This window comes from Artemia franciscana, unplaced genomic scaffold (genome assembly GCF_032884065.1).
Source record: "Artemia franciscana unplaced genomic scaffold, ASM3288406v1 Scaffold_1375, whole genome shotgun sequence".
NCBI classification, from domain to species: domain Eukaryota; kingdom Metazoa; phylum Arthropoda; class Branchiopoda; order Anostraca; family Artemiidae; genus Artemia; species Artemia franciscana.
In genome coordinates, this window is record NW_027062806.1 from 836 (window position 1) to 27,070 (window position 26,235).

Consider the following 26,235-nt stretch of genomic DNA (forward strand, 5'->3'; position numbering starts at 1 on the left):
ACAATTGGAAGGTATCCGTGCTTATTAGGTGTTTCAATTGCAACCAAGAGAATTTGGAGAATTAATTGAGTGTCGATTAGATATTAGAAGTAAAAAGTAAAACTGTTAAACAATTCCTAGAGGATATACCCCTTACTCCCCACTGATTTCAGTCATCAGTCTTTTATCGATTTAACCTATCTAGTTATATTACAAATCTTATTATAAAAAGCACCAAGTCCAGTTTTCTTTTTCAATAACTTCTTTTTTTTCATTCTGAAAATTATATTTAATGTGTAGCTATTTTCTTTTTTTCAATAACTCAATTTCTGATCCATTTTCTGATGTAGAGTGTCTATTAATATTCAGTCCGCTTTCAAAGGTTTCAAGAGAAAAAAAAATCTAATTTGGAAGTGATAGATGATTGAGAAAAACAAACAAACATAAAGATAAAAATTGACCTGAGAAAAGCTTGTGAAATAGGAAATATAGAACATATTTACAATTTTGCAATTAACTAGGTTTGCTTATTATCTTGATGATAAGTAATTTGACACATATTGGGAGGCGGAATGGACCACTTATTTTCTTTTCTTTTTTCTATTAGTTAGTTTCCTGTGTGATTTGTTTGATCGAATAATGAATCTATGGGCAATAACTTGAAAAATCACCAGATTTAGAAAAAAACCTAGAAATACCTTAAAAATCCAGGAGATTTTAAAAATCCAAAAATCCCTAAATGAAAAAACCTTCTCCTAACAGACCTCAAAAATCCCTTTTATAGGGGGGAAATCCCTAGAATGGAAACACTGGACACAATGCTATCAATCTCAAGAAAGACACCATATTGTGTTTCGATGCTTCAAACTTTGAAGTTACTTATGTTTTGAAATAGATGGCGCTGATGCATCCACTGTTGGGACCATTACATAATGTTCCAATTTGCATTAAAACGAAAAAATATAATTCACTATGTATGCTACAATATTTTTCACCACAATTAATGAGATTTCAATATATTATTCTTATTTATAATAGATATTTTATTCTACATAAGTTATAACTTTTGCTCTAATACTCCTCCCAACGGCTTATTCCTTCCTTCGGATACGCTATAAATTTATGGAAAACCCCAAAATAACTCGGGGTTTTACTAGTCAAGTAAACTTTTTCTGTGTATATTTTACATGGTTTGTAATTACTAAATAAATGGGGCTCGGGAAATGGAATTTGAAGTTGGCTGCTCTTCAAATCAGGATCTGAAATTACAAATTATTGACTTTCCTCTCTATGCATAGCATGTTCAAATTTACAAGTTTAAATTCTATCATGCGATTCAGTTTTTTTCCGAAACAAAAAAAAATTCGTTCTCTCTTTTGAGAGGGTAATTCTTTGACAATATGTGTAAACTATTAAAATTTTGTTTCATATTAATCATCATTTTAGGTCAAATGCTTGTCAATTGTCTGTTGAGTGAATTGGGTGAAGTAAATTATCAAAGACATTCTCTTGTGCAACTGGAAGTTCGACAGCCCATTATTAATGTCTACACTATGCTTTTGCATGCTGAGGTTATAAGACCTGTTGAGGATGGTAACATCAACGGGGTGGATATGGACTCCGAGGTATGGAGCTTACTGGTTTATCACAACCCCGAAATATCTAGTATCTAAAGGTATCTTGGTTTAATTTTACGTTAATCACAAAAATAACGAAATATTGTAGTTGCATTTAATGTGAAAACTTCTTTTTCTTTTTTTTTAATTCATTTTTATTTTAATTGACAGTGGAACAAGAAATTGAAATAAACCCCAAGAGGAATAGAAAATTGGGCATGGGATCAGCTATGATCTGTTTTCAGCAGTTGAAAAAATACCGACAAAATGGCGCCCTTAATAAACTAGCAATTACAATGCAAAATAGGCTTTTCAAAACTGCACAATGTCGCTAGACTTTGGCCGCAGAATATTAAAACCGATTGATTCGTAGACAAAAGATAAAGCAGTTCGGTACAATGTATATATTAACCCATTTTTCTATTTCTAGAAAAATAACTAAAAACATGAAGAATAAAATAATTGAATATGAGAACGCTGATAACTGAGATCCAGGTTTTTCATTAGATCTTAATCATCAGTGTTGTAATTTAGTCAAAATCCTGGGGGAGGGCAAGGTTGGAGCCAATTTTTCCAAATCCAGTGAAAATGACAGCGTAAAAAGAAAAATGAGCCATAAAGTACCATAAAGGCAAGGATATACTAAAGAAAACTGACTTATTTCCTGGATGCTTGAATTATACAGGCATATCTTAGTTATTGCAAGATTTTCATAGAAAATAAAATTTCAGCTGGGAGTGGGTAGTAAACTGGGATCTGGAGGAGGCAGTTGCCCCCCCCCCCTGGTCCATAGCAAATTACGCCCCTGTTAAACATGTAATATCTTTTGAAACATTATGTTGCATACTTATTGATTCTAAACTCAAAGGGGATAAGTGTAGTGGGACAAGTAGCTAAGGCTTGGGATTTAGCTTAAAATGACATAGTTTGCTAAGATTCAGAATAATTATTTTATATATGCTGAATTTTTTAACTGTAAAGTTTTGAATAAGTTCAAAGAGGACCTTCGGATGAAAATTTGCAAACTACAAGATTTGAACCTGGATTAAAAAAAGGATAGGATAGGTCAACGGTCTGACGTCCAGTCCGACACATTTAAATCATAAATTATTTGCTCCCTTTTGTGGAATAAGAAGATTTAAACCTTAAGAGATTTAAGAAGATTAAGTATAAAAAAATGTGTTTACTAAGTAGCAATTGCTAAATGATAGTCTGACGTGCCACGTTACACCCGGACTCGCCTATTGTATTCCTCTGTATGAGGAGGGATAATATGATAAAACACTAATGGGGATTGAGTTAAAATTTTTGGCATCTGGAAAGGGGTATAAAAAATGATGCTGTAAGTATGAAGAACTACTTTAAATTTCATAGATTATATATATATTTTTTTTTATTCTTAAGTTGTTTTTTATTGACTTAGATATCGTTTGTGAAATAAATATTCAGATCGTATGCTCACGAAACAAAAATATGTATTCTCTTATTTTTCTCTTATTTTTCTCTTATATTCTCTTATTTACAAAAAAAAAAAAAAATTGCAGATGTCAGACAAAACTGAAAGGGAATTTGGGCGTAATTTTTAGCAGCATTTTACTTAGAAAGCAAAACAACTCCCATTGAAGAGGATATATTGTACAAAGGATTTAAGCTGTCTAGCAAAATGTCCAAAACGGAACACTACAAGTAAATTTTATTGCACGCGGAATGCAAAATGCTATAAATGGCAAGAAAGACATCACATTGTTATTCTATGCTTCAAATCTTGAAAAAGTTATCTTTGTTTTGAAATAGATGTATTGCGCTCTTGTATTTGCCATGGTCTAACTTGTGTTAAAAGGAAAACATGTAACATGTTGGCTTCAAAATAAAAACTAAATGAAACAAATTTATTTTTCACCACAACTAATGGTTTTGAATAGATATATTATTTTATGAATAGATGCGAATAGCGTTTCTTTGTATGAATCGTTGTACTTTTTTTTATTGATTATTTGTTTCTAATTTTCAGTTCTCTGTAGGAAAACAATAAATAAAAAAATGGGAAAAAGGGGAAAACACTCCCTAAAAGCCATAGAAAAGCTCCATAGAATGTCACACCATCGCATTCAGCGTATCAGAGAACCCTACCGTAGAAGTTTCAAGCTCCTATCTACAAAAATGTGGAACTTCGTATTTTTTGCCAGAAGATCTATCACGGGTGCGTGTTTATTTATTTATTTTTTCTTTTTGCTTTTTTTTTTCTCATGGGGGTTCTATCGACCCAGTGGTCCTAGAATGTCGTGAGAGGGTTCATTATAACGAAAATTAAAAGTTCTAGTGCCCTTTTTAATTGACCAAAAAAGGGGGGGCACCTAGGCCCCCTCCCACGCTCAATTTTCCCAAAGTCAACAGATCAAAATTTGGAGTTATTCATTTTGTTCAAAATAGTCGAAAAATATGATAACTATGTTTTTGGGGATGACTTACTCCCTTACAGTCCCCGTGGGAGGTGCAGAAAATTAAAAACTTTGACCAGTGTTTATATACAGTAATGGTGATTGGGAAGTGCACAGACGTTTTCAGGGGGATTATTTTGGTTTGGGGGGTTGAGGGGAGTTGGCTACGTGGGAGGATTTTCATTGGGGAAGAGAAATTCCATGAAGGGGGCGCAGGGTTTTCTAGCATTATTTAAAAAAAAAACAATGAAAAAATACACAGGAACAAGTTTTTTAAAACTGAAAGTAAAGAGCAGCATTAAAGCTTAAAACGAACAGAAATTAGTTAGTCTCCTCCTAAATACCTCGCTCTTTACCCTAAAGTATTTTTAGTAATTTCAACTATTTATTCTATGGCATTTATGACTCAGGGGTCATTCTTAAAAAATTGAGTCAAAATTTAAGCTTTAGTATAAACAGCGAGGTATTAACAAGGGGGCAAGCCCCATCATATACATAATAAAATATAAGAATATAGTAGGTCGTTGCGTAATTTAATTCGTAAGTTACGTATATTTTTTACTAAAAAAACGTTCGTAAAAAGTTAAAAGTTCTACTTATTCATTTCCTTGTCAACTCCCTCACGGAAATAATTTTATTTCAGGTGACGTGTAGTGTTTCTTTGCAAGTTAACAACTATTCCCAATAGAAACGAAGTCCAATACACTCTATTACTGTTAACCACTCATATCTCAAAAATGCGTACTTATCCCTCTAGGGGCCATGTTACATGCCTACAGCACTTTTACATTCTCTTAAAAAACAAAGTTTACTAAATTTCTTCCAAACAATTTTATAAACAATTAATTCCAAATCTTTCCAAACAAATTTGTTCCTCAATATTTTACTTTTTAATTGTATCAAGATAATTAATTTGTAATTGTACCAAACAAATATATAATTGTTCTTCAACATTTTTACTGTCGTTTCAATGTCTATTTCTGGCGGCTCAATATATGTCTAACTTTTTTTAAGGACCACTAATCTTACTCGGACCTGAATCTTCCGAAAATTTCTGGTGAAAATTATCCTCAAACAAAAAATTTTCATGAAGTAAACGCCTCCCCTACTCCATAATTTTTTATGCTTTTGCTTTTAAAGAACTCACGTTGTGCACAGGAAACGTACATTAGCTTAGGGGAATTTGAGCTCTGACGCAAGCATGGGAATAGTTTAAAATAAGGGCATTAGGAGTGATAGTTCTGTCTTACATTTACTAGGCCAATTGAATTTTTTATTAAGACATCTTAATTTTCGCCTATGATTATAATAAGAGTTACCGTTTGATAAATTATGTAACAAAACCTTCTAATACTTTCCTTTTGAGGCATAGTAGTAAATGATTGTATTAAATATACTAGTATATACTAGAGGCCCCAAATGACAAACATCTAACAGATTGGTTGAATTTTTTTTAGTGCTGGAGCACTAACAAAAATGGAAACTAAAAAAAATGGAAATGGTGAATAAAATGGAAACTATGAGAGATTAACAATACAAATTTCGACATTTCGTAGAAATCCCAAGTTTCAACATAGTATATGAATTAATTTGTGCTCATTTTAAGTTTTAATATTGCTCTTTATTATATAGATTTTTTTCAACGTAATTAGAAAAAGAAGACACGTATATGCGCAGAACCCTTTGGGGAAGGACGAGGGACATTTTTGGAGCGGGGGCGAAACATTGAGAAGGTGGACGAGGGCTGAATGAAAGATATTAGAAATAATAGGACAACTCACTCAAATCTTGAGAGTTTAGAGTAGTGCCGGCACAGACCCGTATCCCTAGATGTGAGCCTGAAAGAAGACAACCCTTTGGATTCAAAGGTCAGCTTTTTTAAGCGATTAATTTAAAATTTGTTTTGAAAACAAAACCAAAAAAAGTAAAGAGCCATGTTAAAACCTAAAACAAGCAGATGCAGTCCTTTAAAAATTCAAAACTAAAACGAACAGTACCTTCCTGTTGGAAAACGATAATCAGAACCATCGTCATGCCATTAAAGTCATGGAAATTGAGGTAAGTCATCACCGTGTATGATTTTGCTTTCCCTTATGTCTTAAAGGGATTCTTTTTTACATTTTCACAATCCGTGGCTGATGTGATAGGGACTTGCAAGTTGAACCATCCTTATATGAACAACTATCCTTGTATTACAGCTAATGGTGCCAATTCAATCAATTTAAATGTTGGGCTGATGGGACAAAATGTATTAAATCTGGGAGGGGGCGGGGGTAATTTTTCTATTTTTCGTGTTTTTTTACGAAGTACAAAAGAAGGTGCTTTTTTTATATTTTATTTTACATGTTAACATTTTAACATGTTTTTTTCCTTCCATTTTAGAAAATTTGCCCAGTTGTATCAGAACCATCAGTAAAGTATTTTATTTTATATTAAAGGTCTATTCCTAATCTGATGCTGCTTAAATGTAGTATTTTCTTCCAGTGTTTAAAGAGTATAGAAAAGGACGAACCGGTTTTTCACAGACTGGCAACATTTTCTTGGGAAACATTTTAAATTTGTTAAAGCAGAAGCTTTAAGAACAAAGATTGCTTTACAGAAGCATCAATTTCTTTAGGTGCTACAAAATCGCATAGAAAACTGTACCCTAGATTTCCCCCTCCCTCTTTGGTCTTGGGGTTATTTTCATTGAAAGTTGCCTTTTTTTGGTATTGTCACTGACCCCCTATCCACCCTCCTCTAAATTTTCGAAATTGACAGGACAACTCCTCTTGCCAACAAGATCCCTTCCTGAGATGCGGCAAAGAGGGTGAGTCATCAAGACTTATTGGCGTAAACTGCATTCATTAAGCAACACGTTTAAAGAGAAACGAATATGAAACTTGGTAACGCAATCCCTCGCTCTTTACGCTAAAGTTTTTAATTGTTTTGAAAAATAGAATTGTGGCAAAGAGTCAAACTTTAGCGTAAAGAGCGAGGGATTGCGGAGGGGACAACCCATTTCATATACGGAGTAATTTCTGTTCGTTTTAAGTTTTAACGTCACTCCTTACTTTCATTTAAAAAAAACTTGTTTTTTTTTTGTTTTAATGTTCAAAATGACTCGAAAGAATACTGAATTGAAAGTTTTTTTTTCGATTTTTAAATAAACACGGCTGATTTTTGCTTAAAAATTTTTATGGCTTTTCAGCTATTTTCAACAAAAGTATTTTGTAATACTTCCATTAATTGTTTTAATATCGGCATTTTTTGGCTTTATAATTAAGAGCAAATAAATTGCTTGTTTATGTTTTATTGACTCAAACTCTTAATCTTGAATAGTCAGGCATAAAACGGGTTTAAAATAAGCATTTGGAATTTTTCTTTGTTTGAAAGCTTTTAACATCAGTTTTTATTGTAGAATAAACACGGCTGTTTGAAATGCGCCATATCCAGCTGATATATCAGCAAAAATATTTTGCACAGCCTCTCTTTTAATAGTGTTTTATATCTCCTTTTTTATATTCGTATGCATAGTATATGATTTTTTTCATTCCTATATTTGTGGTCCAAGGTATTGTCAGATATTTGTCACTAGTTCTTTATCAAGGTTTTAGTCTACTAATGAACCTTCTTCTGAAAGAGATAACGGAAAGACTTTTTGGGATAACTTCTCCAGGAAGATCATTCTAGATCAAAGTGCAACGTCCGATGAAGCTAATTAGTATTTTTTTAATTATTTATTCTTTTGTTTCTTTATTTTGTTTTGAATTATTTAACTTGAACTTTTAGATAATGGAGCAAATGAGCTCATATGCCCCAGTGCAGTCTCCAGGACCTTCGCCACTATATCCTGCCTCTGTTACTTTGAGTGTAGGGACTTCACGGAAAAGTCCAATGTCACAAACTGCCATTCATTCATCTCTGACTCAACGCTCCCAGCACAAATACATGAGCAGATTTCACACAAATATCTTTCAATTGTGGATCCAAGTATTGTTGGCTCACTAGTGCAAGTTGTACAAAACAATGTGAAAATGTAAATTGCCAAATGTCAGAAGGTAAATGGCAATAAAATGGATGGTCATCAACCTCAGTCGTAAACTTTGACAACAGTGAATGAGCCTCCTTTTAAACAGGTGCTCCCTTAGCCTCCTTCAGTTGAATGTAGTTCTAAAATATCTGTGAATCGTGAAGTGAATAAGGAAAACTAAGTTGAAGAAGTTCAAAAACCTGTTGTGTACAGTGCTAGTGAGCAAATCCCAATTTTAAATGACACAAAAACACCTGATAAAGGGCCTAAAAAAAATACAAAAAAATAAAAACCAAAAAACAAACTTCAAAAGGACAAAGGATAAACCTCACGAAAATAATGTAGATGGTGTTAGTGGTGGTTCTATTTTGGTTGAAAAAATCCTGTTAGAGAAATCTAGCAAAGTATTTGTTGATGGTGATAGAGTTGTGAAAATTGTAGAGAAGGGAAAATCTAGTGTAAACAGTGTAAAAATATGATAATTGGATTAAACTGCCAACAGACTAAGGATATTGGAATCAACCTCAGGAAACCATCGCTTGAGGTAATTTTTTTTTTGGTTTTATGAGTAGTTTTGACTTTGTTCGTTTATGTTGAATTATTTTATCACTCTTTTATTTAACATTTTATAATAATTTATTATAATATTGTCAATTTATATCATTAATTTATATATATATATATATATATATATATATATATATATATATATATATATATATATATATATATATATATATATATATATATATATATATATATATATATATATATATATATATATATATATATATATATATATAATGCTATAAATACTATTTATATTATTTTGTTATCATTCATATTATTTTATTTATTTTATTCCATCAAAAACAGTAAGTATGCACTACTTAATCATTGCTTAAGACTTATACAGTATAGTAAACTATAGGCCTATTCATGAACAAACAAGGTCAAAGTGATTTGGTTTGTCTTGGTTAAAGTGTAATACGTTAACATATGCTTTTATCAGGATATACCTAGACTTGTTGTCCTCCCCTCATTGGTCTTTGGATCTGGTTAATCTAAAGAACCTTCCTCCCAAAAACAACACTGAAGTTTTAAGTCAAATATATTTATGGGATTCACTTACCAGAGGGGAGGGGGGAGTCTTGCAAATTTCCTCATGGATCTATGCAGTAAAATTGAGAGAGAAACTCTATCCTAATATACTGTCTTACAAAATACCCTGTCCTAACCTATTTAATCCGGCCTGCATGTTGGGAGCAAAAAACTTATAATATGAGTAAAAAAAAATAGATTTTATTCTTTAACGAGATCTATCAGAGATCCTGTGATCATAACCAAGGATTTAGTTTTGTAATGCAATTGTTGACGCAATTCAACAAGAATATAACTGGATTTAATGTTTAAAAAAGTGATAATTAATGATTATTAGTTATTGTTATGACTTGTTTTAATTGATTTGTTTCTTAATTAATGTTATTATTTTTAATTAATTAATTAATTAATTTAATTAATTGTTTCTAGTCTTACAGTGCCTTAATTCTCATTGAAGAGAACGCTGTGTATACCCTTGTTTTATCATAATAGCGTTTCTCTGGAATCAGCCGAGATGGTTTTCCCCCTCATCTGATAGAGGGTGCAGGATAAACCATAAGTTTTGGCTTACCACTCTCTTCGTTTTTTATTATACTTTTAATTTTCTTACATTAACAATATTTTTTGGGGGGAGGGCATAAAACCTAAGGGGAGATGAACCGTGTACCTCCTCTTTGTTCTTTTACTAACCTTTCTAATTTCCTTGTAGATTCATTTTTTTTTCTGTTTGACGAATCCAAGTATAAACTAATTGCATTGAAAATTATAAATTAGAATGCAAGAGAAGGCAGGTTCAATTCAACCCGATACCGCAATTCTAATATAATTTCTGATTCCGATAATATTTATATTTTTCGTAATTTTTATAAACAATATTAGACTCCTTTAAAGAAAGAAGCAACATTAAAAAAACAGAAATCATTCCACATACGAAGGGGTTGCCCCCCACCTTGATACCTTGATCTTTACGCTAAAGTTTTCAACACTGAATAACTTGTTTTATTTTCTAATCGCTAAAGTGGCTCAAATAAATTAGATTCATATGCTAACAAACGAAAAGTTGATAGGCTGACGAGATAAATATATAATTTTTTGTAATCTTAACTTCTATTATTGACAAAACAAGGAGCGTTACTACTATTAATGTGTCTTTTTGGTCGATTCGATGTTTGTTTGTTCTGTTCTCCATGGCTTTCATTTTTAGCTTTTCTGATTTGACAGTTTTGTATTGTCCTTTTTTCAATATTTTTAAGCCTACAATCTTCCCTAAAGATGGATTGGCAAAGATTTTGTGTAGGTATCAGCACTTTTTTGTCTTACTGAAAGTTTATCTTTTTATTCTTGTCATCAGTAAAGCCCCATCCCCTCCTGATATGAACACAGTGCATAACTCATCAATAGTTTTTAGCTGTATAATTTCTAGAACCCTTTCAATTTTCCTGTCCCTCCCACACTCTCGATGGAGATATGGTTAATGTCTAGCCAAATATCAGACCATTGCCAACCTTTTAGTATTATATAAATTTATAAAAGCAACACTTGCCACGGCTTTTTTTGTGAGTGTTTTTTTCCCGATTCATCTTATTGGTTTGTAGAAAAATATATTAAATAGGCGTTTTTATTTTGATTTATGTTAAATATCAAATGAAAAATAAAGTTTTTTAACTAAAAGCAAGGAGCGACATTAAAACTTAAAACGAATAGAAATTACTCCGTATATGAAAAGAGTTTTCCTCCTCAACGCCCCGCTCTTTACGCTACAGTTTGACTCTTTCTCTTAACTCTACTTTTTAAAATAGTAAAAAACTTTAACAGAAAGAGCGGGGCGTTGAGGAGGAAAAGCTTGGTATTACGAGGAGTAAAACCCTCATATGCGTAATAATTTCTGTTCATTTCATATTTTAATGATGCTCCTTACTTTCAGTTGAAAAAACTTTTCACGTTTATTTTTTTAATAATGCTAGAATGTCTTGCATGTCTGTCTTTGAAATTGAATGTCTTCATTGAAATTCTCTTCCCCCATGAAAAATTCCTCCATGCAAAGATCCTTCCACATAACCCCTCCCTCCATCAACTTCTCCTCCCGCCCGCCATTGCATGACTTTTAGGGGGTGTTTCCCCCTATTTTCCAAAATAAGTAAAATTTTCTCAGGCTCGTAACTTTTGATGACAGAGACTAAATTTGATGAAACTTATATATTAAAAATCAGCATTAAAATGTGATTCTTTTGATGTAACTATTGGTATCAAAATTCTATTTTTTAGAGTTTTGGTTACTATTGAGCTGGGACGCTCCTTACTTCAGTTCGTTACCACGAACTGTTTGAAAGAAAATTTCCCCAACATTAAAACTTAAAACAAGCAGAAATTATTCGGCATAGGGGGGCTTAACTTTATGTAAATTCTTTATTAGAGACTGCTCAAATACAAGGACCGTGGTAGTTTTATAGAACATTAAGATTTTAGTATAAAGACAGAAGGTTGAGGAGGGGCAGACTCCCTCATATTTTGGTAGTTTTAGCTAGCTCCCAAGTCCCCCTCACTTTTTTGGAGTGAGCATTATCTATTTAGCTAACAGGGGTATCACGAAGAGGCTATCTTCGCTCATGTCGCCTGGTTTTGCTAAAATTACCTTTTTCTATGCCAAAATAGAACTGGGAAGATGTTCTTTTTCTTTCTCTCTCTATACATATATATATAAATATCCCATTTTGATGCAAAAAAACCATCTTCAAGAAAAATAAAACACAATATAAAAACCAACTTACAAAAAATTTAAAACTAGCTTAAGGAATAAGTAATTTTGATATTCAGAAAATGAGAATTTTCCAAACTGCAATCCTGTAAATTTCTTTGAAGCTGAAAAGAATATTGTTTTTTGTAGGCATATCAGCATCTAAATTAGAAAATTCTTATAAAACCTATGAGGTCCCCAGAAGGATTTTGGAGCCTTTTATTTCCTAGTTCTCTCATAGCTGAGCACACAATTTTCATCCTTTCTTCTGCCTAAAAAGAATTGTAAACAATATTTAAGTATACTTACCTTGTCCCTTTAAGTATACTGAGCTAATTTTTTAGGTGTTGAATTTGTAGAGATTGAGTTTTAATTGTTTCTTCCATCTGTTGGTTTTCCCGCAAAAGATCTAAACTTGCTTCTCCAAAATAAGTTTCTCAGATTTTTTTTGTCCCTTAATTTTTTTGCAGCCTTTCGATTTTGAGTCAATCGTTTCGTGTCTTTGTCCATTTGACAGTTTTTCGTTTTCCTCTTCTGTGGCAAATTTTCCTGTTTTGCCCATTTGCCATATCCTTAATATTTTTCAACTATTGCTGATCCACTATCTTGTATGTCGTAACTGTATCTTGGATTTTCTTTAAACGCTTGCAATTCAATGAAGTCCTTTGAAGAAGCTTCATCACTGATTTGAGGTGAAATTTCTTTTAAAAATAAATCAATATCATTAAATGGTATTTCTAATTCAAAACTTGGATCCATGCTTAATATCTATTGTCTTGTTGCTTGGCGTAAGTTAGTTTCACAACTAGAAAGTTTTGACGAATTCATTTCGTTATATACACAAACCGTATATATTTGCACCAATCAATGCAGAGAGAATCGATGACGTATGATCTTGTGCCCTATGTTCATCTTCATTTTGCGTGCATTTTCCGTTTCCGGTGTGTACACCCGTTTTCCGGTTGTACAGCCCAATTCGTCTGTGTTTCTTGACTGCCAAGAGCCTCATGTAACAGCGCTATTTTGTCCCACTTTTTCTAAATCTTATTCCTAATTCTTTTTATTTACATATTATGATCAGTTATATATATATATATATGTGTGTGGATATTTTTCATGTGAAGGGTGTCAAATTCAAATACAAAAATAAAAACCAAATAATGTTAAACAGATTAGACGAATCTCTTTGGGCCGTTCAGCTCATAACAGCTAATTAAAAACTAATAAAAGCCAAGCTTTCGTAGACCACGCAGCTTATAAAAGTCAATACAACACGGTATACAAGCGGCACAATAAACCTATGAAAAATGAACTAAATATATTTTCATTTCAAATGTTGGTTGACTGACACTGAATAGGTTGATAAAGGCTGGATGATGTATAAAAAGATTCAGTGATGCTCTCTGGATTATAATAGCCTTTTCGTTTTTCTTAACAAGTATTTTTGGGTTTTCTATTTTCTGACCATTGTATGCTTTATTAAATAGCTTGAAATCTATAAATTTTGGTTTATGCCAAAGCCACATTTACATATTCTTCAATGGTGTGAAATTTCGCTCCTATATGAATCACACTGTGTATATATTTGGAATAGTCGTTCTGACGCCTTTTTATCCCGAATACCTGTTTGAACATAACTTTTTTTTTATTTCACGTTTTGCTTGCAGTTACCACGAAATATCGATAAAATGGGCTTTAATGCAAGTTGTTTGTTTCAGAATGGAAGGCTGGTTGAATTATATATTTGTATGTCTTGCCGATGCAAAATTTCAGGAATTCAGATATTTTTTTTGTGACATCACTACCTCTTTGCCTGCCACTCTAGGCGGGCGTACCTTTCTAAAATCGAACAAACAAGTATTGGTCCAATAAGAGTCATACTTACTCACGCAGTTTACCGTGCCATTTAACCAAACACTTGGAAGATTAGGTTCTATGACTATCTGACTATCTTCTGCCCTAGGAATGACACATGGACGGAAGATAGATAGATTTGTCTATTAACAAATGAACTGACATCATTTTTACATAATCCTAATTTGGGCTTATGCCAGACTTGCCTCTCCCTCACTCGGACTATATGTCTTTGCACAGCTAATCTAGTAAACTTAATCAGAGAGGTAGTTTTGGTCATGAGAAATTGAGAAATTAAAACAGAGAAAGGTTGAATTCCGCTTATTGATGTTTTTGCGTGACAACTTTTATTTCCCCAAAAAGAATCAAGTTTTGAATACAAGATTTTTTATAAACTGTTTTATTCTACTGTTTTGCCCTTTTGTTGATGGTGGAAATTTCTGAATTTGGAATTCTTCATTTAGATTTTTAGCTATTAAATGTTATACTTTTGGATAAATGGTTTATCTCCTTTGATTTGTCTGATAAAAGAATTATAACACTCAGAGGTTCAGGTCGTTTTTCCAAGACCGTGGTTTCTATTCTCAACAAATGTTCAATCCAACATACCTACTACCAAAAAAAAAATTCGAAGTTTTTATAAAATGGTTTCTAGATTTACCCATATTGTTTCATCATTCCAAAAATTCTAGTCTTTCAATAGAAACATCTTCTTACGTATCATGACATATCCTAATTATGTAATATTTGTTTACACTTCACCAAATGATGATAAACTAGAGGCTGTTGCTGACTCCTGATTATTTCTAGGATCCAATTCCTGAGTTAATTTCTTGGTTCATCAAAAATCGTAAGGTTTTATATGATTCCACTAACTATGAACTTTTCTCTCCACAGTTCTGAAAATATTCAAGTAAAATTGTAGTTGCGAATTGCAGTTGGAAGGGGCTAATCGCCGTTTTTACACTCACCAATTATGGTTCGAAGCAGAGGATTTAAATTTGGAAGTGATCGCTCCTTGTAAGTAAACCTTTTTTGTTTTTTTTGGGCCGTCAGTATCCGTATTTTTGAATATTTTGATGTCAAATTGTTTGCTCAGATGTTTCTAATATTGGGACAAATATCCCTAAAATGGAAAGAGTGCGCCATGAATTAAAATACTGTATTTTAATTGCTCATTGATGTAGTTTAAGGCATTTGGAACATGATTCATTATTTCGTTTAAAGCTGAAATTCCATGGATGATCAAAAATCAATAGGAGGTACTTCGACTTGTCCTTTTCACATTTGAAGATATGGTAGGCCTGTCGTTTAGCGCTTCACAATTTTGATCAAAGGAAACACAGCGCAAATTCGCGAATTTGATGACGGTGCATGCTTTGGCCAGTTTTACGTGTTATGATTGCTTTGAAATCTTTTTCTGTCTTTTGTTTTGACCCAAAAACACGAATTTGGTCCAGCCAGGCTTGTGATAGTTATTATTTCTGGGGAAAAAATTACCTCCTTCACATTCCGGCTTAAAAGAAATATAAAAAGCAAGTTTCTGACGAAATTAAAGAATGAGTTTTTGACAAAAAGCAATTTTTGACGAAATTAAAGAATGACATTAAAACTAAAATCGAACCTTAATTAGCTTCTACATGAGGATGGGATACCGTCTCCTTAAGACCCATTAAACCCGCTAATGTTCAACTGCTACTTTTGAAAGAAAAAATGTTTTTGGCTGAGAAAATTATTGTCATCTGTTAATTGCAAGTTTTTTGTTAACGTATTCCCTTTCAAGACCTTGAACTAACAACTTTAGTGTTGAAGAGCAATCCGAATAAATCAACATTTCTATTTTCGAGGCACTGTGGAAAAATAAACTTTTTTATCAACTTCGTCTTCAATAAAAGCAACCGATCTTCCAGCAGGCGAGAAAAAAAAAAAATCAAGCTTTACCTCATAGAGTCTGGCATTGAGAGTACGGGAGCCCTCCCGCCATCTTTTACAGGATAATTTTTGTTCATCTTCGGTTTTGGTACTGATATATGCTAGCATTCGAGAAAAAACGAGGTTTTCATTTAATTTGTGTTCGGCCTTAGTGTCAAACAAGGGGCATTTTAGGGTGTTTCCTTCCAGAATTGAAATATTTATATATTTCATTCTTTCGTGTTGAAATAGCTATTTTGACCGTCAGTATCACATCATGTTTTGTCACAATTTTTTGAAACCTTGGCCAAAAAGAAAATAAAGGGGCCTTTATAACCCCAAATATCTTCAAGCTCCTGAAAAGGTCACTAGATCTCGTAATTTCTGTTCTTTAAAGCCTTCTTCCAATATTCTAACGATATTTCCAAATAACGATATTTGGATCTTCAGTTTTCATATGATTGTATGTTTCTTATGTCTATTTTTTTCCATTGATTTCCAATATTGGCCCAAATCAAATTAAATGAAAGAATATATCAGAAAGTAGAATATTTTGCTTTAATTGTTCATGAGAAAAGTCAGCTTTATTAGTTTTAGCAATTTAAGTTGTTTAATTGTTAGTGAGAATAATCTAAAGGTCCAGTACTGTGTTAGTCCCAAGTTTAATAGTGAATACCAAAAGCTTTTATTCTGTACAGAATTTGTTCTTTAACTCTTGAAGTTTGTTTTCTCGAAGGCATTTAGAACTTTTTTATAATTTTGTTCACAGCTAAGACCCTATAGATGAAAAACTAGGGATCTTATGAACTATATCAGTTCTAAATTAATAAAAGAAAAACCTTAGAAGATTTTGGTAAGATTTGGAAGAAAATGAAACATTGCTGAAATGGGATTCGGTGCCTCATTTAGTGCCCGTTTTCACCAAGGAAATAAAAACAGAACTTCTGCTCTACAAACCACCAAAAAATTAGTTTTAAGCTTTCAAAATGGATATCAACAGTACCACAGGTTAACAATGTGACTTTGATTTCAACAAATACTATTCACCGTTCAAAATTGCTCAGCGTTTTAAATTATGGTTTTGATAACCAAATTTATATGCGTGGGGTTTTTATTTTTTTCTCAGTGGGGACACTAATCTTTGGCTAAACGTGAGAAAGAATAATTGTTTGGTTTAATAGTTTCCTAAATTTTATCGCCCCAGCTCTGCTTCGGCTTTGTTTAGTCATTTCATGCCAGTCTAGATGCCTAGCTAAATATTCTTCTGTATTCCCTAAATATTACGATGATGCTCGATGATGAGTTTATATACCCTTCAATTGACAGTTTTTGTCAGTTCCAAGGTTCCATGATATCTATCAAGGCATTTGTCAGAATATATATATATATATATATATATATATATATATATATATATATATATATATATATATATATATATATATATATATATATATATATATATATATATATATATTTGATTTAAATGACGGTTCTTTCTTTGTCTCATGACATTCTTGAAATAAATGCTTTATTTTTTCATATTTTCTCAGTTTCTTGTACCTACAGTTGACAATTGATTTGGACCATTTCTACTGACAAATTTTGATATTAAGATACAAATATGTCTTATTTGGTTTTTATATTTGTGGGTTATAAAGATGAAACTGACAAGTATCTGCATTAATATTTTAGACTTAAAATTTTAATTATAAAAGAAAATCTATTCTTATGAAACAGATCGTGACTATTGACACAATACTTCGCTGTTTGCTATACCTCCGATGCGCCCAAGCCCCCTATGGGGGCCAGACATAGTCGCTAGGCTTTCTGCACAGTTTGATGATTTTGTGGGTTATAATAATTTTTTTGCTTATCTCTTATCCAAAATCATTCTATAATGCTAAATAAAACAAATTGCGAAAAAAAAATGAAAAATGTCAGTAAAATTCTATGTATAGCCTAGGGCTATTACCATTCTCCAGTAGGAGGGTATGGGGTACAGTCGTAACGGCGGTTGCTATTATATTCTGAAAGATCATCGAACACCGAAGTGAATGATATGGTTCTTTTGTTTTCTATATTTAATATGTCTGTCTATTTATACAATATTTCTGTCTATTTTCAATCAGATAATGCTCGACGAGAAAATTTCTGACTACCCAGAACTATAAATAGTAGTGCTCGGTACTCGATAGTTAAACAATTATTATCCTTATAGATCTGTAAATATGTTCAGTTGTTTTTATGAGAGCCTGAGGTTCTTCTATAAGAGCCATGGATTCTATGGATTTTTTCTGGTATTTTCTTTTTAAAAAAATTGAATAACTTTTATAAGTAAAAGAGCTATGTAGAGGTAGAACTCGGTTCGATTTTATTTATTTGTTTTTAAGTCTAAATGTGGTTGCTTTGTTTGCCTGTGCCTCCAATTTTAGTGTATGCGTGCAGAATATTGTTGTTTCTGAGATGTGACTTTTTACACCACTTCTTGTATAAATTATTCCCAATAACTATTACTATATGTAAACAATGGTCAAAGTTTGTAACTTGCAGCCCCTCCCCGGGAGTTCTGGGGGATTGAATCGTCCCCAAAGTCATAGTTATTAGGTTTTTTGACTATGCTTAACAAAATGGCTATTTCAAAATTTTCATCCGGCGACTTTGGAAAAAAATTAGTTTGGGAGGGGGCCTAGGTGCCCTCCAATTTTTTGGGTCACTTAAAAAGCGCACTAGAAAAACTACCGCCAATAAATCTAAACCAAAACAAACAGAAATTACAATTAGTAGCCGAGTCGAATTCAAAACTAGCAGAAACTAACATGGATAGGGCACACAACCCCTATGTCTTCTCAAGGCCATAACATAATTTACACTCTAATGAAAAAATACAAAAGAATTTATGTTGTCAGTTTAATATACATATGCTCATATTTATTGTTTAAAATTTTAATAATTTTCTATTTATTTAAGTTATCAAAGCAAAAACATTTAATTTTTCAGTCAAATGCAAATTATATTCTGGCCTTGAGTAGGTGTAGTGGCTGTGCGTATTAATCATTTAATTTATTTATTGATTCTGATTTGTGATGATTTTACGCTGGGTAGATTGTTTGACTCTATTTGTGCCTATTTTTGGTATAATGTAGTTCTTTACTTTTCCTTGAAAAACTTATTTTGTGGAAACATTTTTTAGTAAATTGTCAGTAATGAACGGAAATATATTGGGAGAAAAATATTTCCTTTAGATCTTTTTTTTTTAATGATGAGACTGATGCCTATCAAAACTTGTGGAGGCCGGGACAAATTTTATCCATGAAAATTTAAAAAAGATCATTTTAAAAAAATTTCCTGGTGTCCCAGTAATTACACTGTACTTCGGCGTTATTTTTCCATTTTTTAGATGGGAATATGAAAAAATCACACAAAAGTTTTCTTCTATATATCAGGGGGTTTCGGGGTAATATTTTCGGGGGGGGGGGGTTACACTGAATGTTATTTTATGTCTGAAATTCCTCTCAAGAATTGAAGTTTGGTCTCCTAGTACTGCTTATTAAAACTGAAAACCATAGAAAAAGAGTATAGGGTAATACCGTTTATATGTGCATGCAGTTTTGTAACCTTTCAGCTATGCTGAACAAGTGGATATCTCAAAATTTTGATCGAATGGTTTTTGAAAGAAAAGGGACGTTTGAGTGGGGCTGGTTGCCCTCCAATTATTTTGGTGACATAAAAAAGAACACTATAAACTTTAATTTCTGTTCAAGTAAGCCCTCTCCTGATGTTTTAGGACATAAATAAAAAATTTTACATTTTTGCAGGTAAGAGCTTGAAACCTCTATAGAATAGGAAGTTATTCGTGCTTATTAAGTATTTCAATTGCAAACAAGAGAATTTGGTGAATTAATTGAGTATCGGTTCGATATTAGAAGTCAAAAGTAAAATCATTAAACAATTCCCAGAGGATGTAGCCCACCCCCCTTACTCAATAACTCAATTTCTGATCCATTTGCTGATGTAGTGTCTATTAATATTCAGTCCGCTTTCAAAGGTTTCAAGAGAAAAAAAAATCTAATTTGGAAGTGATAGATGATTGAGAAAAAACAAACCTAAACATAAAGAAAAAAATTGACCTGAGAAAAGCTTGTGAAATAGAAAATATAGAACATATTTGCAATTTTGCAATTAACTAGGTTCGCTTATGATCTTGATGATAACGCTCTGAGGTCTATATCTTATATAGTGCGAAATCGGAAGTTTCGAAGGCGGTATATTTGCATAAATACTAATTTGACACATATTGGGAGGCGGAATGGACCGCTTATTTTCTTTTCTTTTTTTTTATTTGTTAGTTTCATGTGTGAATTGTTTGATCGAATAATGAATCTATGGGCAATAACGTGAAAAATCACCAGATTTAGAAAAAACCTAGAAATACCTTAAAAATCCAGGAGATTTTAAAAATCCAAAAATCTCTAAATGAAACAAACTTCCCCTAACAGACCTCAAAAATCCCTATTGCTGCTCTTCAAATCAGGATCTGAAATTACAAATTATTGACTTTCCCCTCTATGCATAGCATGTTCAAATTTACAAGTTTAAATTATATCATGCAATTCAGTTTTTTCCCAAAACAAAAAAAAAATCTTGAAAAAAATTCGTTCCCTCTTTTGAGAGGGTAATTATTTGACATTATGTGTAAACTGTTAAAAATTTGTTTCATATTAATCATCATTTTAGGTCAAATGCTTGTCAATTGGCTGTTGAGTGAATTGGATGAAGTAAATTATGAAAGACATTCTCTTGTTCAACTGGAAGTTCGACAGCCCATTATTAATTTCTACACTATGCTTTTGCATGCTGAGGTTATAAGACCTGTTGAGGATGGTAACATCAACTGGGTGGATATGGACTTCGAGGTATGGAGCTTACTGGTTTCTCATGACCCCGAAATATCTAGTATCTAAAGGTAGCTTGGTTTAATTTTACGTTAATTACAAAAATAATGAAATATTATAATTGCATTTAATGTGAAAACTTTTTTTCTTTTTTTTAATTCATTTTTTTAATTAACAGTGGAACAAGAAATTGAAATAAACTCCAAGAGGAATAGGAAATTGGGCATGGGGTCAGCTATGATCTTTTTTCTGCGGTTGAAAAAATACCGACCAAATGGTGCCCTTAACAAACTAGCAATTACAATGCAAAATAAGCTCTTCAAAACTGCACAATACCGCTAGACTTTGGCCGCAGAATATTAAAACCGATTTATTTGTAGACAAAACATAAAGCAGTTCGGGACAATGTATATTATAACCCGTTTTTCTATTTCTAGAAAAAGATCTAAAAACATGAAGAGTAAAATAATTGAATATGAGAACGCTGATAACTGAAATTAGATCTTAGGAATTAGATCAGGTTTTTCATTAGATCTTAATCATCAGTGTTGTAATTTTTTCAAAATCCTGTGGGAGGTAGGGGGGGGGGGCAAAGTTGGAGCCAATTTTTCCAAATCCAGTGAAAATGACAGGATATACTAAAGAAAGCTGACCTATTTTTCTGGATGCTTGAATTATGCAGGCTTATCTTAGTTATTATAAGATTTTTAGTAGAAAATAAATTTCAGCTAGGAGTGGGGGTAAACTGGGATCTGGAGGAGGCAGTTGCCCCCCCCCCCTGGCCCATAGCAACTACTTATTAGAAATAATGCTAATAATACAGAAGTAGACCTAAATAGCCAATTTGGCCTGTTTGAAACATCTCACCAGCCACACCTTATAGAATTTAAATTAAGAAGAATACTTATTAGAAACAATACTAGTAATACAGAAGTAGACCTAAATTGCCAATTTGGCCTGTTTAAAGTAGTCTTCTTAATTTAAATTCTCTAAGGTGTTTTCTATAAGGTGTGGCTTGTGAGATATTTCAAACAGGCCAAATTGGCTATTTAGGTCTACTTTTGTATTACAAAACACGCCTCATACATATCTATGGCTTTGAATTCGAATTCATTGGTAAATAATGATATCTTCAGTATATATTTTTTTCTTGTTTCCATATCTCTCCTGGTTTGAAGAATTATTTAAAAAAATAATAATTCGTTGTCCAAATTTTATGCATATTAATTTTTATGGCACTTGGTATTAACCAAGTGACATATAGCAATCGCAAATTCTGTCGGTCTGTCTTTCTGTCGGTCCCGGTTTTGCTACTTTAGGCACTTCTAGGTAAGCTAGGACGATGAAATTTGGCAGGTGTATCAGGGACCGGACCAGATTAAAATAGAAATAGTCATTTTCCCGATTTGACCATCTGGGGGGAGTGGGGGGCCCGCTAATTCGGAAAAAATAGAAAAATAGAAGTATTTTTAACTTACTAACGGTTGATTAGATCTTAATGAAATTTGATTTTTGGAAGGATATCGTGTCTTAAAGCTGTTATTTTCAATCCCGACAGGATCTGGTGAAATTGGGGGGAGTTGAGAGGGGGAAACCTAAAATCTTGGAAAACACTTAAAGTGGAGGGATCGGGATGAAACATGGTGGGAAAAATAAGCACAAGTCCTAGATACATGATTGACATAATCGGAACGGATCTGCTCTCTTTGGGGTAGTTGGGGGGTGGGGGTAATTCTGGAAAATTAGAAAAATGAGGTATTTTTAACTTACGAACGGGTGATCGGATCTCAATGAAAATGGATATTTAGAAGGATATCGGGTCTTAGAGTTATTATTTTATATCCAGACCGGATCTGGTGACATTGGGGGGGATATGGGAGGGGGAAACCTAAAATCTTGGAAAACACTTAGAGTGGAGGTATCGGGATGAAACTTGGTGGGGAAAATAAGCACAAGTCCTAGATACATGATTGATATAACCGGAACGGATTTGCTCTCTTTTGGGTAGTTGGGAGGGCGGGGGGGTATTCTAAAAAATTAGAAAAATGAGGTATTTTTAACTTACGAACGGGTGATCGGATCTGAATGAAATTTGATATTTAGAAGGATATCGTGTCTCAAAGCTCTTATTTTAAATCCCGACCGGATCTGGTGACATTGGGAGGAGTTTGGGGTAGGGGAACCTAAAATCATGGAAAACACTGAGATTGGAGGGATCGGGATGAAACTTGATGGAAAAAATAATCAGGAGTCTTAGATTCGTGATTTACATAATTGGAACGGATCTGCTCGATTGGGGGGGGGGTTAATTCTGAAAAATTAGAAAAAATGATGTATTTTTAACTTACGAAAGAGTGATCGGATCTTCATGAAACTTCATATTTAGAAGGACCTCGTAACTCAGATCTCTTATTTTAAATCTCAACAGGATCCAGCGTCACTGGGGGGGGGGGCACTTGGGTGGACCAGGAATCTTAGAAAAAACATAAAGCGATGAGATCAGGATGATACTGGATGGGAAGAATAAAAACCTGTCTAAGATACGTGACTGAAATAACCGGACCGGATCTGCTCTCTTTGGTGGAGTGGGGGGGGGGGGGTAATTTTGAAAATTGAGGTATTTGTAACTTACGGAAGGGTGACCAGATCTTAATGAAATTTCATATTTAGAAGGATCTTGTGCCTTAAAGCTCTAATTTTAAATTCCGACCAGATCCTGGACATTGGGGGGAGTTGGAGGGGAAACCGGAATTCTTGGAAAACGTGAAAATTGGGGTATTTTTATCTTACGAATAGGTGATCGGATCTTAATGAAATTCGATATTTATAAGGAATTCATGTCTCAGAGCTCTTATTTCAAATCCTGACCAGATCTTTTGACATTGGGGGGAGTTGGAGGGGAAATTTCGGAAAACACTTGGAGTACAGGAATCGGGATGAAGCTTGGTGGATAGAATAAATGTCCTTGATACGTGATTGACGTAACCTTACTGGATTCGCTCTCTTTGGGGGAGTTGGGGGGAGGGTTCAGTGATTTGGTGAGTTTGGTGCTTCTGGACGTGCTAGGACGACGAAAATTGGTAGGCGTGTCAGGGAGCTGCACATATTGACTTGATAAAGTCATTTTCTCAGATTCGACCATCTGGGGAGCTAAAGGGAGAGGAAAAATTAGAAAAAACTAGGTATTTATAATCTTACGAATGGGTAATCGGATCTTAATGAATTTTGATATTTAGAAGGACATCTTGACTCAGAGCTCTTATTTTAAATCCTGACCGGCATTAAGCCTCTGATTTTCCTTTTAAATCAATCTATTGATTCTTAGAATTTTGTTAGAGCTCATACCATATGAGCTCTTGGCTCTTAGCTCTTCTTGCCTCGTCACAAGTGCCATATGAGCTCTTAGCTCTTGTTAAAGTTTGTATTTTACAAAGTTTTGGTGTTTTGGACGAAATACACTCGATTGTTTAGAAAAGTGTGTCTCCATTGTAAATTTTTATGCCAAAAATCAAGCTTCCACAAAATAAATTCAAAATCCAAACCAAACAATAAACCTTAGAAAATATGCAAATTTTTAAGCCAAATAAGAAATGTAATCGAATTTATTCATGCACCCACAGTTTTCCTGTAGTTTTATTTATTTATTAGTTTTTTTTATTTCTGAAAGAATAAAACAGACAGAAGTAGTAAGTACACTTTTTTGGTGTAAAAAAAATTGATTATTTAGTTAGGAAAAATGCAAGGAAATTGAGCTTTGTTTCTTTTTAAGGTCAAAAACTGCCAAACTTTGCAAATAAAATTTTTGAAAATAATCACTCAGTAAATAAGGCCGATGAACAAATTGCAATGCTGTAATAAAAATCAGCACAAAAATTCAATGAGAATTGTTTTTAACACATACACATCAATTATCAATAGTACACAAATTAAAATTTTGTCGGTCAAAATAGTGTCAGATCCACTTTTACAAGACGACAATTGACTAGGAAGGACGGTCACCGCTTTTCAACTTACCCTGGAACTTTCCACCAGAGATAGATTAGCTCCAAATCAGCCAACAAAAATTAACTTCTTTTATAACAAACTTTTTACTGTTCTAAATTTGAGAAAAACTCGAAAGACGAAAAAAAGGGGGGGGGGAATTAGGCATCTAATGTTGTATACCATATCTGTCGTTTTGTCAAAAATTAGGACCTTTTTTATAATATTTTGACTGCTCAATGATCAAAGTTTATTTTAAAAATCAAGTTGGTTTTAATGATCCAGCTTAGTTAATTTTAATTAACTAATTGAGACAAATTTAATTTGTAACAATCAAGTTTAAGAACGTGGCTACGAGATCTGACGAAAAAGAAAAAAAAAATGGAACGTCTTAAGTTAGACCCTAAGAACATGGGTAGCTTACTGTAACGGAAACTGGCGTCAGTGTCGACAAAAATCTAGAGGTTATCTAGACGTTATCTAACGTTAGACGTTTCTTGTGATTTATTCTGCGTAATATTAAGGTAAAATTAGTGTCTTTTCTAAATCAGTGTATTATTTGAGTTCAATTGAAATTGAAAAACAAAGAACATACAAACAGTGTTTCCTTTTCAGTGCATAAATATAGCAAAGATTGCTTTTTACCATCAAAAATAAAAACGTATTGCTCAGTTACACGGTGTCAAATCTTAAAAATTATCTTAATACTTTTTGTAGTATTTATTGCTTACTTGTTTCTTTACCAATATTACTTCGGTATCAGAGTATCTTAGCTTAACCTCAGAGTAAAGTATTTGCTGATTTAACATAGTAAAAAAAGAAAAAAATCAGTGGCACTTTTCGTCAAACCTAAAGTCACATCAGACCTTCAATCGTTCTGTCATTATGAAACTTAAAAGGAAGGTTGTTATAAAAACTTCTCAGTTAACATTTGGAGCCTAATTTTTTGCCTGGCTGATAGTAATCAACATAGTCGCATTGACAGTATAAAGAGCATACTGTCCCCTTATGTATAATTTCTCTTTTTACAGGGGTCATTACATACAATACACGTTTATGGGAATATTAGAGAAGGGCTCATTTGATGTTCAATATCGAGTTATAACGCTTGTAAACTGACTAAGGAATAACGTGATGCCCGACATAACCATGGGTACCTCTGCAACCCTAGTCTGATGTGTCATTGATCACTCTGAAATCTTTTTGAAATAAGAACTAAGACTTGTAAATGAACCCTTTGAATGTCTCGAAAGTGTTAATGGTGTTAATAACAAGTTGGTATATAGTTTTATAAAAGAAGCTTTGTTGGATTATGGACCCAGACTTGTGAGTAAGCCATTGGCATGCCTGGAATGTGTTAATTATGTTAGTGGCATATTTGTTATAGGATATGGAAAGTTAATTCACATTCTGCCTAATAATCTTGAATAAAAACAAAACTGTAAGTGATTTTGTTTGGCAAAGAAACCATGGGCATCATAAGTTCCTTTTAAATCCCCGAATCATAGTTGTACCATAAGGTGCAACCGAGGTTGAACTCGTAAGAAAAAAACTAAACATATACAAGAATTGATCTAAAGTGTAAGAAACCACCCTATTGCCTTAAATGAAAGGAGACAGATATCCTTGGAAAAAGTATATAATTCCACCAGAAAGGTATTTACATGTACTTCTGTTATAGAAAAGACAAATATACTGAAGTTGAGAGGTTCTA

At 33.0% G+C, this 26,235-nt stretch overlaps 1 long non-coding RNA gene across 2 annotated transcripts; it reads left to right on the plus strand.

The window, feature by feature from the left end:
• Positions 1-1,429: 1,429 nt before the first annotated feature.
• LOC136042495 (uncharacterized) lies at positions 1,430-26,235 on the plus strand. 2 transcript variants are annotated; one of them, XR_010621334.1, is made up of 6 exons: positions 1,430-1,604; positions 3,607-3,795; positions 7,805-8,589; positions 14,632-14,754; positions 20,383-20,611; positions 25,553-26,235. It is a non-coding gene; the product is annotated as an uncharacterized LOC136042495 (long non-coding RNA). The 2 variants fall into 2 exon arrangements; XR_010621335.1 differs by having other exon boundaries at positions 20,383-20,561.